Source organism: Oncorhynchus gorbuscha, linkage group LG19 (assembly GCF_021184085.1).
Source record: "Oncorhynchus gorbuscha isolate QuinsamMale2020 ecotype Even-year linkage group LG19, OgorEven_v1.0, whole genome shotgun sequence".
Classification (NCBI taxonomy): Eukaryota; Metazoa; Chordata; class Actinopteri; order Salmoniformes; family Salmonidae; genus Oncorhynchus; species Oncorhynchus gorbuscha.
This window is the reverse complement of record NC_060191.1, coordinates 31,764,261-31,780,252: the sequence shown is the minus strand read 5'-3', so window position 1 is coordinate 31,780,252 and position 15,992 is coordinate 31,764,261. Positions and strand designations below refer to the sequence as shown.

Here is a 15,992-nt window from a genome sequence, read left to right as displayed (position 1 = left end):
GGGGAGAGAGGGAGAGATTTTAACATCCTCCCTGTTCCTCTGTTACCCCCCCGCCCAGGACCTTAATTCTCCACTCAACACTAATAGTTTATTTCCGTAAACAAACGCTCAGCGAGTTCCCTGAAATAAATCTGGGTTAGGGCTCCACCTGGAGGGCGTTACAGAGAGGCTAGTTTATCTGACGTGCCCGTGCGCTCGCACACACACCAGGTTTATACATCTATCACACACGAATGCAAAGGATCCTTAGAGTGAACATAAATATAAACGTTAATTCACAATCAGTGCTATTATGACTCTCACCCCACACACACACACACACACACACACACGTACTCTCTCAAAAAAATATGAACATAAAACGGGTGCATTAAAACATATACACAGACCATCACCGCCACACACAGTCTTGATCTGTGTTTGTGCATGTTGTATTGTGGGCTCGGCACTAGATGGCAATGGCAGAGTACTGTACTGACTGTACTGTAGACCATATCACTACAACCTTCCCCCTTCTGCCCTCTTTTAGCAGAGCGGCTATAGTTTGCTATACACCCTAGTCATCACTGTTACAGGCTGGCCCCAAGTTAGCCAACGTTTCAAAAATACAACTTTCTCTGTAGAGTAAAGAAAGGGTAGAGAAATAAAGAGAAAGAAAATAGTGAAAGGGAGATGTCTGTCCACCTAGCAAGGCTATCTTCTTGTCTAATTCAAGGCTCCATTTCAGAGAACACTGGTGAGGTGTGCTATATCTGGTAATGGTAGTTTTACAGAATACATGTTGGGTGGGAAGGACGGCTGTGGGTTTGAAGAGCTTGCCGTCTAACATACCACAGATGACATCGAGGTGTGTGTGTGCGTGCGTGCGTGCGTGCGTGTGTGTGTGTGTCACTCACCACAACCTGTATACAGCTCACTGTGCACAACACATATATAGTTCTATTTGTGGTGCAGAAAAAGCAGCCAGCAGCAGTATTTAAGCAGGCTGAGAAGTTACATGTTTCAACCTTCTTTGACTTTAGGTAAAACCTAACTTGAACTTGAACTCGAAGTTAAACTTAACCTCAAACTTAAACGCAAACTTGTGGAACGTGAGCTGTTATCTTCCACTCTGTTAAAGGTGTCACAAATAGCTTCTGTGTGGCACCATTCTTTACCGACTGAGCTTGCAACGCCAAGGGTTGCAGGTTTGCTTCCCGCTGGGGCCACCCATCTGTAAAATGGATAAAAGCGCCTGCTACAAATGTAACATAATAATAATACTACTGTTATAATAATACTATTACAGTATTCCACTATATTATGATTTTTAAGACATTAATTAACTAAGCACATAGTTTACAAAGTAAACCTACTCAGGTCTCTCTCACGAACCTGTCACCCGTGTCTGCGGCCTGAGTGAAATGTTACTTCCTGATCCTGAGAGTGGTTAAAGCTGAGGGAGAGAGAAAGAAAGAAAGGGAGAGAGAGTGGAGATGGAGAAAGAGCAGGAGAAAGGGAGCGAGCGTGACCTTTTGTGCCCCTGTAGTGCCCTGTCAGAGACCCAGAGGCCAAAGCAGAAGTTTGCCATTGAGAATTCCCAGCTCTGAGTGGCAGCATCCTGTTGAGGTCGTCATGGCAACAGCAAATGTTTTCCCCATGTAAACCCCAGCCCCCCCTTACCACATCAACCCATCGTGCGATGACTCACACACACTGACTCTGCGTTCCGAATGGCACCATATTCACTACATAGTGCACTACTTCTGCAAAAGCAGTGCACTATATAGGGAATAGGGTGCCATTGAGCCTCGAGTCTGCAGACTGCAGCCGGCAGTCCAGGCAGGGCCTCCCATTCACTGCAACCAGAGAGCATGAAGACTGGAGACTAGGGAGGGGAGAGAGCTTAATCACATCAGGGGGTTAACACAAACACACACCCTCTCTAACTCTCTCACACACACACACACAAACCCTCACTCACTCACTTGCTCATACACACACAGTACTGCTAAAGTCTATTCGGTCTGTGCCACCATTTGGGCTACACAATCCAGTTAAGCTGGGAGTGCTTTGGTTATTGTGGTTGTGCTGTGGAGCCAGGGCCAAGCCGGGCAGCTGTAACATGTTAAATCCACGTTGGAGACAACCTTGTTTCTATTCAACGTGATGACTGTTGTAACCCTACTGGGAATCATACAAGTTACACACACACACACACACACACACACACACACACACACACACACACACACACACACACACACACACACACACACACACACACACACACACACACACACACACACACACACACACACACACACACACACACACACACACACACACACACACACACACACACACACACACACACACACTAACTCAGCAGCAGTGGTTTCTTTTCCTCATTATGTAAAGCAGAGAGTCCAAGGGTGGAGATGATGGGAGGGGTGAGTGAGTGAGATCCCTGTAATGTGTGTGTCAAGCTAAAACCCTCACATTACACCGTGTTACTTATTGATGCTCCTCCTAACCCGCACTGACAGAAGGAGATGGAGAGGCGGCCTGATTTATAGTGCGGGTGTGTTTACAGTACTGTGTTTATATTTACCTCTCAAGAAGGCATTGTAATTAGGCTGGGCGATATGGCCAAAATATCATAGAACTGTATTTAAATTTTGTTATTTGACAGCATTTTATGTTGTTGAATAATGCATATTCAAAATTTGCTTTATGAGTAGTATGTGATCCTACGGTGGCAACCCATACATTCTAAGTGATTTCAATGGTTCTTTCTCCATGCGGGTTGGTTCTGTACTGTTAAATTGAACTGCGTTTCCTGCACTCATTTGAGATCATTTCCACACTGCCGTGTAGGCCTGCACGATATTGGCAATAAAATATAGGCCTTATTTTTAACCAAATGTTGCGATTTAGATCAAAACACTTGGGTGAACTGTTGGAATCATGGAAATGGAATGATGATGATAATAGTGAGCACTTTGAATGCAGTGTTGTTTGAGATGACAACAAATGAAAATGCCAGGTAGGAGTTATTGTGACATGGTATGAATGAAAGTATTGGTCAGTGTTTCCTAGGGGACCCTATAATCTTCAGGTACCTTAAATGTTTTCTTTTAGCTACTTGTCATGGAATATTCTAATCAAGTGAGAAAGACTTTGTAATTTCTTCAAACAATCATCTTTGTTCAATATCGATTCATTATTGCAAAAATGAGACTGGTCAACCCAACAGTCTTGACTGTATGTTCTTAACCCCAACAGCCTGGCTTAGTTTCCCAGATGCAATAATGATTTTGAAACAATGAGCGATTGTTCTACTCCTAAGCTACCTCTAGTGAAACACATTCTTGTCTATGTAATGCAGTCTTTAACTCATTTGTCAGCTCAAGCCATCTCCGGTGACCGTACGCCCTGGAATCTGGAAACTATCATTTCGAAAAAAAACGTTTATTCTTTCAGTGAAATACCGTTCCGTATTTTATCGAACGGGTAGCATCCATAAGTCTAAATATCGCTATTACATTGCGCAACCTTCAATGTTATGTCATAATTAAGTAAAATTCTGGAAAATTAATTAATCTTTGTTAGGAAGAAATGGTCTTCACACAGGTTTAAAAATATATATACTTCTGTGTATTGATTTTAAGAAAGACATGGATGTTTATGGTTAGGTACATTCGTGCAAAGATGGTGCTTTTATTAAATCATCCTCTGTTTAGCGAAGTAGGCTGTGATACAATGATAAATTAACATGCACCGCATTGATTTTATGCAACGCAGGACAAGCTAGTTAACCTAGTAAAATCATCAACCATGTGTAGTTAACTAGTGATTATGTGACGATTGACAGTTTTTAAAAATAAGATAAGTGTAATGCTAGCTAGCAACTTACCGTGGCTCCTTGCTGCACTCGCGCAGTCTACTCGTGGAGTGCAATGTAATCGGCCATAATCGGTGTCCACAAATGCAGATTACCGATTCGGCCATGCCGATTAATTGGTCAACCTCTAGTCCTTATGCCCTTATGCTCAGAATTGGGGTCCTCATCAGACATGTAGTCAGGAATAGGGAATAGTTCAGGGAAATCATTCAGTTTCCAAAAACAATGAATTATCCAATCCAGAATGACATTGCTCAGTAATTCTCATGTTCTGTCACAAAACAATACCTCAATTTAACACACATCAATACTGGCAGAATGTACATTTATATCAACTTACAATAAAATTATCCTAGAATTCCAGTATTTAACTTTCTCATCACAATTATAATTCCAGAGCAGTATCTTAATGCATTCTTAGCCTAAATTACTATACATTTAGCAGTGTGTAGACCTCCTCAATTAACCTGATACCCCAAATAAACAGTCTAAATCAATTATGGGCAGTTGACCATGGGCCATCCACTTTGAACTGTGAAGATCTAAAGAAGAAGAAAAAAAATACAGGCGATTGTGTGCCGTGAAAGTGAGGGGGGGCTCCCTTTCACGGCACACAATCGCCTGTATTTTTTTTCAATGTCTCACCTGAGCCCCACCACAACTCCTACTATGTCTTATCCATTTGCCTTTGGAACAGATCTTGCTCTATGCTCACCCCACATGGACTTCTGTTGCACTCCTGAGAGAGAAATGCATGAGAGAATAGGCCGTTGATAGCTTCAACTGGATGCTGTACACCAGTTGCTGGCTCGGACTCAGGTGCCTCAGCAGGCTCAACCTCAGCTGGCACGACGGGTTTCAGCGGGCTCGACAGGCTGCCAGGTTTCCCCATTGTTTCTGTTGCTGTTTCATGTCGGTGCGCTGTTCGTGTTTCTTGTTTTGTTCATTTATTAAATGTATTCACTCCCTGAACTTGCTTCCCAACTCTCAGCGTACATCGTTACACAGGGTCAGGATATTATCCCGATCATCCAGCAGACCCAATCAGGTGAGATTTGTATTGAAGAAAAAATAAATATAAACGCAACAATACACTCCTTCATATATCACTCGATACATTCCTACATATCACTCTAGCTCCAAAAACCTCAATAGACTGGTAATTCACCATGTGAGTCATGTGTAAAAACAACACTGCAAATCAAATTCGAATTACTACCCTTAATAACTCCATAAAAACATATGTACACATAACTTCATGGTAAAAACAGACTTTAGACAGCCTCCCCTTATTCAAGGGCAGGCCTCACTTTACCCTGTGGACTGAATCACAAATAGGGCTATGAACTATAAACCTCTATATAATTATCAGTATTACAAATGTCCTTAAATTCATCATACAATGTCTCTCGGCTTTCCAGTGAGGGCGATCAAACCACACTAAAAAGTAAAGACAGAGGTCAGAGGTCATTCAAACCCTTCAAATAATTGTTTCTTTCTCTATTAGATGACCTATGTAAAAGCAGTCAAACGCTTCATACATTTCGTATCCCAGTTTCTTCAGTACATTTCTTATCAAAATAATTCACGTGTTCAAACAATTCAAATTAAAACTTCTGAAAGTTCCATGCTTGTGCCCCTTTAAAATACATCTCCTCTAACCCATGAAAAACCCAATAAAACCAAATGAAATAACATTTAGCTAGTGTCTAGTTTTCTAATTCTTAAGCAATCCAAACGATTCAAATTCGAAATTCTTACTTTCCAATTAACTTACTTTCCCTTGTTTGCCTTCACTAGTCTTCATCTCCATTTCCTTTAACTCAGCAAGCCCTCTATAATCTCCGCTATACTCTTCCTCTGTTTTTCCATCTAACGTTACTTTACCAGGTGAAATTTTTTTTTGTTCAAAACAAACAGATCTTCTGTCCACAGGGAGGCCACTTTAATTACTATGTTATCTCTTGTTTCGCTGGTTGTACTTTGTTTCTTTGCCTTTTTACGCCCATAACAAATTCACTACATATTGTATCAACACAGAGCCCTCAAACTTACACCTTTAGTTATTACATTTAAATGCAGCATGTTGCAAAGTTTGACTCTTGGTAAACATAATTTGTGCTCTCACCCATATATACTGCCAATTTTGAATATGTCACCTAATATCCACTGTCCTTGATTCTTACAAAGATGATTCAACCCCAAAATCTGCTAAGGAGCGGGTTGATCCAAGCTCTCTTACCTCACAAAATGTAATACTTTTCTTGCCTCAAAAAAAGCAGTCAAGCACCCAAGCTAACTGGCTAAAGTTGGCTAGCTTGCTAGTTAACTTTACTTCCAGACACAAACAAGAGAACACATCTTATACGTCATCATGCATGATGGACGCGTCACCCTGTCAGGAATGCTATGCACTGTGTTGCCCTTAGTTTGAAGATGTAATCCGGAGACAGATGTTTTCTCCATCTCTTTTGCTATCATACTCTAATTCATCAATTAATCTGCTTGGGAGTTAAAGTGACAAGGAAATATTCAAATTTGTTTCAGGAAACATTGTTGCTCCAGCAGACAGTTTGAAACAATCTTTTACTTTTTGGAATTCGCTACCTCTTTATCTTATTGGAAGGATTAATATCATTAAAATGAATGTGTTGCCTAAATGTTTATATTTATTTCAATGTTTACCCATTTTTATTCCCAAATCTTTTTTAATTCACTGTATCAAACATTCATGTATTTTATGTGGGATGGCAGGGGACCACGGATTGGTAGAAAACATTTACAGAAGCCTAAGGCATTGGGTGGTTTAGCTCTACAACATTTTCAGACATACTATTGGGCTACAAATTTCAGAGCTCTTTTGTACTGGCTGCAGACTGATCCTACTGGCCCTAGACTCTGGGTCCAGATGGAGTTTGAATCGTGTAAACCTGCTGCACTTTATTCTGTGTTGTGCTCTTCTCTCTCAGTGTCCCTAGGCAAAAGGTGTGTCAACCCAATTGTAAAGCAGTCTCTTAAAATTTGGAATCAATTCTGTTTAGCCTTTAGCCTCCGAGGCTTTTCTCTCAGGCCCAATCAATAAGAACCTTTTATTTCCTCCATCTTTGAATGATGGGGCTTTTGCCATCTGGCACTCACTAGGCCTTTCATTAGCCCAAATATTATTTTATGATACATTTACCTCTTTTGCTCAGCTACAGGAAAAGTTCAACCTCCCCCAATCCCACTTTTTCCGCTATCTCCAGACTAGGAACTTTGTCAGAGCTAACACCCCTGGATTTTCCCACAGGCCTTGCGAAATACAGCTATAGAGATCATCTTTGAGCTGAACAAGCTTCCTAGGGGCTCAAATTCGGATGTATATGCAATCATTAGTGACTTACAGAACCATTCTTTGGTGTCTTTAAAGACTAGATGGGAATAGGATTTGGGGGAGGAACTTGGGGAAGACTCCTGGGAATCTGTGCTGCACAGGGTGCATTCGTCCTCTTTTAGCACTAGACACAGCCTCATTCAATTCAAGGTGGTTCACTGTATCCACTGGTCCGGGGCCAAACTTGGAAGAATATTCTCTGATTTTGATCCTACATGTGTCTGATATAAAACAGAACCAGTCACACTTTTGCATATGTTTTGGGGCTGTCATAAACTGTCATCTTTCTGGGAATTAATAGTTAAATGTTTTTCTGATATATATGACACTGTTATAGATCCGTCTCCCCTTACAGCCCTTTTTGGAGTACTGACCATAGGTACCCCCCTATCAAGAATCCAGTTGGACACTGTTGCTTAAACAACTCTTTTAGCTAGACGGCTAATACTACAGAACTGGAAGATGGTAGCTCCCCCATCTTATAAATGTTGGGTGAGAGATGTCTTGTGCTCTCTGAAACTAGAAAAAATGTAATTCAATATATGTGGGAACCCCAAATAAGACCGGAATGGCTTGGTCTCCATTCCAGTCTTATTTTAAACAGTCCATCCTCTAATGGTATTCACATTTTTTTTAAACAAGTCTGTATTTGACTCCCCTGTGACTTAAGGGTTGGATGAGGGGGGGGGGAATTAAGTTTGATTTGCCTATTGATCGTGACCTGCGGATGCCTTGTTCATCTTGCCCGGTCACAGACTAAAATGTGAGCTTTTGCACTGTTTTTTAAAATATATTTTTTAAACATTTTGTTCACGCTTACATAAAATTATTATTATATTTATTATATATATTTTTCTTTTAAAGCATTGTAAACTGTATTTTTGGTCCAGTGGATGGTCGGTCTGTGGTCATGACTGTCTGTGAGTGGTTGCATTTCTCCACTCCTATCCCTTGACTGTTTACAGGAACAATGGTGAGGTGTTTGCTCTGTCCCTGTACTATAGATTGCCCTTTAACCTTTGTAGCCTTCTGCCCGGTGTGTTTAACTTGTCTAAAGTACGGTATTTTAAAGATAATTATTTTTTGTATTCTAGTTGAGTATATTATTTATATTGTTTTGTGTTGTGTGTAAAACAAAGTTTTCAAAACATATGTTTCCCATGCCAATAAAGCCTTTAAATTGAACTTGAATTGGGAGAGCGGAGAGCGATGACTCAAGTAGAGGAGTGTGTGTGTGTGTGTGTGTGTGTGTGTGTGTGTGTGTGTGTGTGTGTGTGTGTGTGTGTGTGTGTGTGTGTGTGTGTGTGTGTGTGTGTGTGTGTGTGTGTGTGTGTGTGTGTGTGTGTGTGTGTGTGTGTGTGTGTGTGGTAATATACGCCCAAATATACCGCCCAGCCCGAATTGTAATGGTGTGTTCGTGGAGGTGGGTGGGTGTGTGTTGTTGGGATATCTACAGCTTCCCAAGATGGCCTGCTCCTCCCTGTTGTTTAGGCCCAAGATAACTCCCTGAACAAATTCTATGGATTATACTAAACACATACTGATTCTACTAAACTACTAAACATTATAGCTTAGACTGTGCGTGTGCGCGTTAGTTTGTTAGGGTTGGGCAGTATCCAGGTTTTCATACCGTTTCTGTACCATACCATACTGTATTACCGGAAGTGCCGCAGAAAACTATTTAGCCAACAGGAATCTTGATCCAGGAGGGGATTGAATGTCCCTGCTGTAACCAAGACGCTTGATCTTGCCATCTAGCCACTTTAGCTAGCAAATTAGCAAACCAAATGCATAGCTGGAGCCCTGAGCTGGAGATAATTGATTTGACACATCTTAGATTTCTTATAGTTATACTTAAATAAGCAGTGGCGTAGCACGCACCCCTTGCAAAGCGGGCGTGCCCCCATCCAAAGTAATAATAATTATGACTATAAACTTCTTGCGTCGAGCCATCCCGGATCCGGTATCGTGACTACAGCCTCAAGCTCATTACCATAACGCAACGTTAACTATTCATGACAATCGCAAATGAAATGAAATGAATCTATTTGCTCTCAAGCTTAGCCTTTTGTTAACAACACTGTCATCTCAGATTTTCAAAATATGCTTCTCAACCATTGCAAAACAAGCATTTGTGTAACAGTATTGATGGCTAACGTAGCATTTAGCGTAGCATTTAGCATTAGCATTCAGCAGGCAACATTTTCCACAAAAACCATAAAAGCATTCAGATGAAATCATTTACCTTTGAAGAACTTCAGATGTTTTCAATGAGGAGACTCTCAGATAGCAAATGTTCAGTTTTTCCTGAAAGATTATTAGTTTAGGACAAATCGCTCCGTTTTCTGCATCACGTTTAGCTATGAAAAAAAATATGTATCCAGGATTGTGTAAATCTATCAGCAAGCTCATTAGCATAACACAACATTAACTATTCATGAAAATTGCAAATGAAATGAAATTAATCTATTTGCTCTCAAGCTTAGCCTTTTTTTAACAACACTGTCATCTCAGATTTTCAAAATATGCTTCTCAACCATTGCAAAACAAGCATTTGTGTAACAGTATTGATGGCTAACGTACCATTTAGCGTTAGCATTCAGCATGCAACATTTTCCACAAAAACCATAAAAGCATTCAAATAAAATCATTTACATTTGAAGAACTTCAGATGTTTTCAATGAGGAGACTCTGTTAGATAGCAAATGTTCCGTTTTTACAAAAAATATTATTGGTGTTGACTAATCGCTCCGTTTTGTTCATCATGTTTGGTTAAGGAAAAAAAAAGTAATTAAAACGCAAACTTTTTTCCAAATTAACTCCATAATATTGACAGAAACATGGCAAACGATGTTTAGAATCAATCCTCAAGGTGTTTTTCACATATCTATCGACGATAAAATCCATCGTGGCAGTTTACTTTCAATTCTGAAGAAATGGAACGTGCATGGACCTACAGATTACGCACACAGGACACCGGGCGGGACACCAGGTAAAAGTAGTCTCTTATGGTCAATCTTCCAATGATATGCCTACAAACATGTCACAATGCTGCAGACACCTCGGGGAATAGACAGAGAGTGCTCATTCCTGGCGCATTCACAGCCATATAAGGAGACATTGGAACACAGCGCCTTCAGAATCCGGGGCATTTCCTGTATGAAACTTCATCTTGGTTTCGCCTGTTGCATTAGTTCTGGGGCACGCACAGATAATATATTTGCAGTTTTGGAGACATCAGAGTTGTTTCTTTCCAAGGCTGTCAATTCCATGCATAGTCGAGCATCTTTTCGTGACAAAATATTGCGCTTAAAACGGGCACGTCTTTTTATCCAATAATGGATGGACACAGCGCCCCCATAGGTTCAAGAGGTTAATATTACATAGAAAATGTGCTGTAAAGTTTCATCTTTAACATTTATTGAACAATGATGGTTTTCACTACTTTTAACCAGGGCCTCTGGTCAAAAGTAGTGGGGAACCAAAGAGGTGCACATTTTAGTTTTTGCCACAGTGCTACGCACTTGATTCCATGAATTAACTCATCATTAAACCTTTGAATAGTGGAATCAGGTGTGTAGTGCTAGAGGGCAATAACTCAAATGTGCCCCTCTTTGGGTCTCCATGACCAGGATTAAGATACACTGATGTAGGGACGCTGCCAGAGGCAGTGGCCCAGTCCAAAAACATCTCCCTGCTCTCTAGGCTCCTGCACTTCACAGACAATAAATCCAGAAGAATTGAATTGGTATACACAGCAAACTGTTTTTCTGCTGAGGGGAGGAGAGGGGGAGAGAAGGAGCCTCCTCTCACTTTGTGGTGGAGGAAAGCTGATTAGATTGGTTGGTAGGGAGAGGAGCAGTATACTGTATTGTGAATTTTCTATATGCAGAATTATTCATCCAGCACTTAGTGTAATATATTGTGATGTGCTGATTACAAATCAAATTAAAATCAGATTGTATTAGTCACATGCTTTGAATACTTACAAGCCCTTTCAAACCAACAATGCAGTATTAATAAAGTAAAAGAAAAAAAGTAACACAATCAAATAACATTGAGGCTATATACAGGTGGTAATACGGGGGGTACTGCGAAATGCAGCATTGTAAAAACAAAGGGGGCGGGGTCAATGCAATAGGTTGCCATTTGATTAATTATTCAGTCTAATTTCTTGGGGGTAGAAGCTGTTAAAGAGCCTTTTGGACCTAGACTTGGCGCTCCGGTACCGCTTGCCGTGCGGTAGCAGAGAGAACAGTCTATGACTTGGGTGACTTGACTCTGACAATTATTTTGTGCGCGTCTCTCTGTGTGGAGTAAAGGGAAGCTTTAGCCTACAGCTCCGCAGTCTGATGTTAGTTACCATAGCAATGATGGGGAGAGCTCTACTTTCCCCGGTGGCGGCGTGGCCCTCTGACATCTGGTAGAAATGAGGTAAAATGGATTAAGTTAGCCTCCATTAGTATCCCCAGCCACTGTGATCAGCATGTTTTTGTTTGGCCTTATACAGCTCCTTGAGTACGTTCTTAGTGCCAGCGTCGGTTTGTGGTGGTAAATAGACGGCTATGAAAAATATAGATGAAAACTCTCTTGGTAGATAGTGTGGTCTACAGCTTATTATCAGGTACTCTACCTCAGGTGAGCAATACCTCGAGACTACCTTAATATTAGACATCGCGCATCAGTTGATATTGACAAATAGACACACACCCCCACCCCTTTTCTTACCGGACTTCTGTCCTGCCGATGCACGGAAAACCCAGCCAACTGTATATCTTTGTTGTCATTCATGACTCGGTGAAACACAAGATATTCCATTTTCCAGTAATACAGTGCATTCGGAAAGTATTCAGACCCCTTGACTAAAATGTATTAAATAGTTTTTTCCCTCATCGATCTACACACAATACCCAATAATGACAAAGTAAAAAAAGTCTTTGTTTTATCTTGCAAATGTATTACAAAAAATAAAATAAAAATACCACCCTTTACTCAGTACTCTGTTGAAGCACCTTTGGCTGCGAGGATGTCATCAAGGATCTCTGTGTCTGAGGTCCCTTGACCCTGACTACTCTTCCAGGCCCTGCTGCTAAAAAATATCCCCGCAGCATGACCATGCCACCGTGCTTCACCGTTGGGATGGTTTTGGCCAGGTGTTGAGCGGTGCCTGGTTTTCTCCAGAGGTGACGCTTGGCATTCAGGGCAAAGAGTTCAACCTTGGTTTCATCAGACCAGATAATCTTGTTTGTCATAGTCTGAGAGTCCTTTAGGTGCCTTTTGGCAAACTCCAAGCGGGCTGTCATGTGCCTTTTACTGTGGAGTGGCTTCCGTCTGGCCACTCTACCATAAATGCCTGATTGGAGTGCTCCAGAGATGGTTGTCCTTCTGAGAGGTTCTCACATCTCCACAAAATAATTCTGGAGCTCTGTCAGAGTGACCATTGGGTTCTTGGTCACCTCCCTGACCAGGGACCTTCTCCCCCGATTACTCAGCTTGGCGGGGCGGCCAGCTCTAGGAAGAGTCTTGGTGGTTACAAACTTCTTTCATTTATGAAAGATGGAGGCCACTGTGTTTTTGGGGACCTTCAATGCTGCAGCAATTTGTTGGTACCCTTCCCCAGATCTGTGCCTCGACATAATTCTGTCTCTGCGCTCTACCCACAATTGTGGGACCTTATACAGACAAGTATGCCTTTCCAAATCATGTCCAATCAATTGAATTTACCACAGGTGGACATGATTCAAGCTGTAGAAACATCTCTAGGATGGTCAATGGAAGCAGGACGTACCTGAGCTCAAAAGGTCTGAATACTTATTTAAATACGGTATATAAATACAGTTTGTTTTTTACTTTTCATAAATGTGCAAAAGTTTCTAAAAAACAGTTTTCGCTTTGTCATTATGGGATATTTTGTGTAGATGAGGAAATGGTTTTATTTAATCCATTGGGAATGAGTAAACTCTTAATGTGCGTATGGTCTTTTTGAATGAATCATCACCTTTAGAAAGCACTGTCCTTTCATTGTGTTAGGCTTTGGAACAACATCCACAACTGCCATGTTTTCCACTTAGTTTCAACCTGTTGTTTAGCTAACGGAACTCCTGGCCAACAGCCAGTGAAATTGCAGAGCGCCCAATTCAAAAACAGAAATACTCATAATAAAAATTCCGAAAACATACAGGTGTTATACATTGGCTTAAAGATAAACTTCTTGTCAATCCAACCGCTGTGTCAGATTTCAAAAAGGCTTTCTGGCAAAAGCAAACCATGCGATTATCTAAGAACAGCGCCCAGCAGACAAATCATTACAAACAGTAACCAGCCAAGTAGAGGAGTAACAAAAGTCAGAAATGGCGATAAAATTAATCACTTACCTTTGATGATCTTCATATGGTTGCACTCACAAGACTCCATGTTACACAATAAATGTTATTTTTGTTTGATAAAGTCCCTCTTTATGTCCAAAAACCTTAGTTTTGTTGGTGCGCTTTGTTCAGTAATCCATTAACAAAGTGCGGTCACATCAGGCAGACGACAAATCAAAAAAGTACCATAAAAGTTCGTAGAAACATGTTAAACGATGTTTATAGTCAATCCTCTGGTTATTTTTGTCATAAATAATCGATCATATTTCAACCGGACAATATCTCTGTCAATAGAAAAGGAAAAACAAGAAAGGTGCGCTCCCGGTCAAGCACCGAACATATGTCTGTAAATTTCTACTGTCCTCTCATTGAAAGTAGTGTTTCTCCCTAATTTTTTTTAGTAAAAGCCTGAAATAATACCTAAAGACTGGCCACATGTAGTGGAAGCCATAGTGACCGTGAACTGGGTCATAAGTCTTTGTATGGTGGATAGGCTTTCAATGGAAAAACAGCCATTTAAAAATAATAATAATAAAATAAGCACTTCCTGGATGGATTCTCCTCAGGTTTTCGCCTACCATATCAGTTATGTTATACTCACAGACATTATTTTACATTTACATTTACATTACATTTAAGTCATTTAGCAGACGCTCTTATCCAGAGCGACTTACAAATTGGTGCATTCACCTTATGACATCCAGTGGAACAGCCACTTTACAATAGTGCATCTACATATTTTAAGGGGGGGTGAGAAGGATTACTTTATCCTATCCTAGGTATTCCTTAAAGAGGTGGGGTTTCAGGTGTCTCCGGAAGGTGGTGATTGACTCCGCTGTCCTGGCGTCGTGAGGGAGTTTGTTCCACCATTGGGGAGCCAGAGCAGCGAACAGTTTTGACTGGGCTGAGCGGGAACTGTACTTCCTCAGTGGTAGGGAGGCGAGCAGGCCAGAGGTGGATGAACGCAGTGCCCTTATTTGGGTGTAGGGCCTGATCAGAGCCTGGAGGTACTGAGGTGCCGTTCCCCTCACAGCTCCGTAGGCAAGCACCATGGTCTTGTAGCGGATGCGAGCTTCAACAATTTTAACAGTTTTGGAATCTTTAGAGTGTTTTCTATCAAAATATACCAATTATATGCATACTCTAGCTTCTGGGCCTGAGTATCAGGCAGTTTACTTTGGGCACCTCATTCATCCAAACCACCGGCCCCAGAATGGTTAAACCTCTTTCTTCAAATGGATCAATCACAGTGAGGTGATTTTTGATGGAATTTGCATGAATGTCAGACTGGTTAGAGGGACAATATATCCCAATATAGAGTACCAGGCCATTAGGACTTGATGGTTGTCAGTGAGTTGGGTACTACCAATGCATGTCCAGTGTGCATTTTATTGCGGTCATGATTGCTGGTGTGCTGGTAATACGGTCACCGCAACAGCCCTACTACTCTAGCCTTTTTACCTCCTCTCTTTCTTTCTCTCTCTCTCTCGATTATATTTATCTCCCCCCACTCTCCCTTTTCTTTCTCTGTGCTATTTAGCTTTTCGGTGCAGACTGCAGCACTTTAGGGACCACTAAGTGAGTGTACAGTATGAGCTAGATTTCAAATTCTTAAGTGGGAGAGAGGAAGTACGGAGCGAGACATAGTGTGTGGAGTAGATGGCTGGTCTGAATAGTTGAATGACACTGTTACGGCTGGTGTAACACAGCTGGTGATTTGGGCACGCACGCACGCACGCACGCACGCACGCACGCACGCACGCACGCACGCACGCACGCACGCACGCACGCACGCACGCACACACACACACACACACACACACACACACACACACACACACACACACACACACACACACACACACACACACACACACACACACACACACACACACACTCCTTTGCTTAGTGCAATTCCCAGAGCTCACTCCAGCTTGGATTGACTTCCTGTCTTTTTACCATGTCCCTCTAAATCACGTCAGAATATTTGTGTGAACAGTATGTGTGGACGAGAGAGAGAGAGCGTGCACGAGAACTCGAGGGAGCGGGCGAGACTGGGTGCTAGAGTGCGTGCCTGTGTGTGTTTTTGGCTGTCAGTTCTGGTCAGCTGACGACTGTGTCTTGCTTCGATTGGAGGAGCCAGCTGTGTTCAGCTACAGTGTAGGCAGATCAGATCAGTGCGGAGAGTGGAGCGACAAGGCAGCCTCTGTCTGCTGCAGCTGGAGGGTCCCAGCGCTCAGCACTTAGCAGTACTGAGCCAGAGGAGAGCAGTGGGACTGCAGTACGAAGTAGGCAGGCAGTGCTGGAGCACCGGAGCTTTAGGGACTAACCTGGGCTAACCTGACAAGGCTGTAGCTGGGGTTTCCTG

General features: G+C 41.8%; 1 protein-coding gene across 6 annotated transcripts in view; it reads left to right on the top strand.

Annotated features, from left to right (window-relative positions):
* The window catches only part of dock10 (dedicator of cytokinesis 10), a 216,253-nt gene that overhangs the window by 41,892 nt on the left and 158,369 nt on the right, over positions 1-15,992 (top strand). For 4 of the 6 annotated variants that reach the window (XM_046316185.1, XM_046316180.1, XM_046316181.1 and 1 more), the window contains exon 1: positions 15,775-15,992. This exon is cut by the window's right edge and continues 282 nt beyond it. The exons of the other annotated variants lie outside the window; for them this stretch is intronic. The gene's annotated coding sequence lies outside the window, so the exon portion shown is untranslated. Of the gene's footprint in view, positions 1-15,774 lie in introns of those variants that run through there. 6 annotated transcript variants of the gene reach the window in all.